Source organism: Muntiacus reevesi, chromosome 1, assembly GCF_963930625.1.
Source record: "Muntiacus reevesi chromosome 1, mMunRee1.1, whole genome shotgun sequence".
Taxonomy (NCBI): domain Eukaryota; kingdom Metazoa; phylum Chordata; class Mammalia; order Artiodactyla; family Cervidae; genus Muntiacus; species Muntiacus reevesi.
The window spans coordinates 94,002,223-94,006,052 of record NC_089249.1 but is presented as its reverse complement, the minus strand read 5'-3'; positions in this window follow the sequence as shown (position 1 = coordinate 94,006,052).

Sequence of the window (3,830 nt, the reverse complement as noted above, 5' to 3'; positions counted from 1 at the left end):
CAGGTGGCTGTCATGTCCTTCACTGGTGTGCCAAGCTCCATGCATATTGTGGGTCAGCACACGATGAAGCCCAGGAGCCTAGGAGGGAGGTGGCACAGGAGGGGCAAACAGCAGCTGAAGCTGTCATTGCCATGATGGGGAGACTGAGGCCATGGCCATGGCTATGCTGCAACTTAGACATTTCTCAGGGACCCAAGGAATTATCTGGCATTGAGGGCTTTTTCTTTTGTTTTTCAGTGATAATCCACCGAATCCTAGAAATCTGGATACAGATACATGACATAGAACTTTCTCTAACTTTCCTTTTCTTCTCACTAATGGCATGCCTTCAGTGGGGTGATAAGTCTTCCTCTCCCTGGAATGGTATAGTAGGTGGGTCAAGTGCATTTATGCAAGCCCACTAGAGAACCTCAAGTCACTTAGAATACTTGGAACTCTCTCTAGGTCCTAAGCAGGAGGCAAGAGTGTTTAGCATACAGTAGTAACTTCCAGGCAAGAGCCTTGAGGAAGAGAAAGTGGAGGAAAACTCCAAAAACACCATGAAGATGTACTTTGTTGAGTTTGTGTTAGGACTTTGTTAATTAGTTTGACTGCAGCTCCATGGGTCTCTCAGGTTTAAGTTTTGCCTTGGAATGAGATGTGCTGTTCAGGCCTTTGGGTATTGCTGCCTGACTCACTCTCTGAGTGGCCAATTCTGGCCATTTCATAACCCAAAACAACAGTTCCTTTGCCTGCAGACTTGGCTCCAGTAGACAGGGATGGCCTGTGACTTGGGCCTCAACTTCAAAAGCTGCTAATATTTCTTGTTGGAAAAAATAGGATAGTATTGGTGATTATGGTAGTGATAATTTTAGGGAAAATACATGACTCATAAGTGATCCAGATTTTGTGTATATGAAAATTTATATTTAATTATATATGCATTTATATAAATAAAAATAAGTAAACATAAAATATAAATATATAATGTGTATGTAAATTAAAATCATGTTTATATAAAAATATAGCAATATTTTGTGGGAAGAAAATAGCCTATGTAGACTGAAATGTATGTGTTTACCAGGTGTGTATGTGTATATATGTATGTGTGGGATGTAAGTAAGCTAAGGCTTGACACCAAAGTGTCTGGAATATTTTCCCCTGCCCTAGGGCCCCAGTACTCAAAGTCAAGGTCAATGCTATCAAACTTACAGCCAGACATACGTGATCCGTGGGTCAATGAATACCATATAATTGCCAGCCTTGGTTACCATGGAGGTAAGCTTGGAGAAGGCATGATCCTGAGTGACACTCAGATGCTATCATATGTTTCGCTTTCTTCTTTCTCTTACATGGACTTGGTCTGGCCCAAGCTCCAGAAAATATCAGAGGAAGCAGCACCAGCCCATGCAACCCTGTCGTTAGCAATCCACCTCTATCTCCAGCATTGGCTCCTGGTGGTCTGATATCATAAAAATCCTCCCATAGAGACTTTAAGGCAGTCAATATAGCTAGACCAGCCTTTTGGTGTTGGCAGATGAACAAGCCCTTAGTTATTTCAGGGTCTCCTTGAAGCCACTTACCAGTCACACTCCATGTCCTCTCATTAACTCCCAGATCCCTTCAGGAAAGGCATCATAATACAGAAACAGGGAAATAAAATGACATAAGTCTTCACAAACATTTATGCTCACTCACCACCACACCCCTCTTTCTCTTTTCCTCTCTTAGGATGTGGTTTTACAACTACTTGACTACTCAAGAGTTCACTCAAACACTCCTTTATACTCTCATATTTCCATGCCTCTGCTCATGGAGTTTCCTTCTCTTATAATACAGGGCCCTGCCCATTCTCCTCTGACAAACTTCTACTTATCATTCACTGCCCTTTTCAAATGTTACCTACCTTTAAGTCCTTCACCCAAGCAAAATTTACCATTGCTTTATCATCATTTTTTGATGATATTGTGCATATTCCATCATGGCACAGTTTTCATATTTCATTACAGTTTTCAGGTAGATGCGTACATGTTTGTTTCTCCATTAGACAAAAAGCTTCTTAGGACTCTTTCATTCATCTTTTTTCTCCTACAGTGCCTTGAAAGGCTCCTGCTCTATGCTAATTAACAAATATCTAATATCCTTGTGGTTTCCCTGGTGGCTCAGATGATAAAGAATCTGCCTGCAACCCTATTTATTTATTTCAAGAAGTATTTATTGAGTCTATATTATGTGCTAAGTATCATGGTAGTTACTAACGATAAGATGCCAGATAGTCAAGGAAGAAGGAACTGTTGTTAATACAAGTTTGTGTGCCTCATGCACAGTGAGGCCAAACAAACTGAAACTTCACAGTTTGGAGCAGAGAAACATTTATTGCAGGAGACATGCAATAAACATGCAAGAAGAGGGTGGCTCAAACCCCAAAAGCCCCTAGCTCCCTGAGGTTTAGGCAAAGCCAGGTGAGGGAGGTGGAGTCCCAGTGCATGTGATCAGCTTGTACACAATTTTCTGATTGGCTGAGGGTGAGGTAGCAGGGTGGTGTCACAAAGGTTAACAGCATCAGTCCTTAGGTTCCAAGAGGTCTGGGGCTACAGACTTATGGTCATCTCCTTTTGTTGGAGAGTTGTTTTTTTTTTTTTTTTTTAAACAGGCTTCCCTTGTGGCTCAGCTGGTAAAGAATCGCCTGCAGTGCAGGACACCTGGGTTCAATCCTGGATTGGAAAGATCCCCTGGAGAAGGGAAAGGCTACCCACTCCAGTATTCTGGCCTGGAGAATTCCATGGACTATACAGTCCATGGGGCCATAAAAAGTTGGACACAACTGAGCCACTATCACTGGGGTTTTTTATATCTGCAAAACAACTCATGAAATGTGCATCAGATACTATCATCTAGGTACTTCAGAGAGGAGCTAAAGCAGAGGATAGGGAGGAAGTCCTGTCCCAGGAAGGCCCCACAGGGTTCTGATCAGTTACAACTCCCTGTTTTCTTTGATAATCCTCAATCTTGCGGAGAACAAGTTTTGAACAAGAAAAGGAATAAAGGGTCAGATGAGGTTAACCATAAACTTGACAGAAGAATCCACAGGGTCCTAATTGGTTACATTGTAAGACAAGAGATCTTAACACAATGTCTCCTACCATCTCAACTAGAGCAAAGAAAATAAATATTGCCAGTTTGGGGAATTCATATAGGATATTCGACATTGTTGGGTTACCCCAGACAGACAAACAGAGATTTGCTCTGTTGTGTCTGACTCTTTGCGACCTCATGGACTGTAGCCCACCAGGCTTCTCTGTCCATGAAATTCTCCAGTTAAGAATACTGGAATGGGTTGCCATTCCCTTCTCCAGAGGATCTTCCCAACCCAGGGATTGAAACCAGGTCTCCTGCATTGCAGGCAGATTTTTTACCATCTGAGCCACCAGGGAAATCAAGGAAATAAATGGAAGCACAACGAATAAACTTTAGCATATACTATATGTAGGTCATATGCTACATATGACCAGAGTGGGTTGCCATTCCCTTCTCCGAGGGATCTTCCTGACCCAGGGATCAAACCTGGGTCTCCTGCATTGGTAGGCAGATTCTTTACCATAACCGGGTATAGCAAAAGCCAAAGAAAATCCAGCAAACAAAGGAGAGGAATATTATTTTATAGAGTGGGAAGGAGGAAGTTGGGAGGGGTTGTTTTTAAATGAAAGGAGGAAAGTGAGAATTTGGGGTGATGATGGTTTATCATAGGCCTAGTAGCTGAGGGAGGTGGTTTCCTGTATGAGATGCAAGTATATCTTTCATGTTGAACCCTGTATTTGATGATTGTTTCCTGATGATGATCCTTCCTGTTG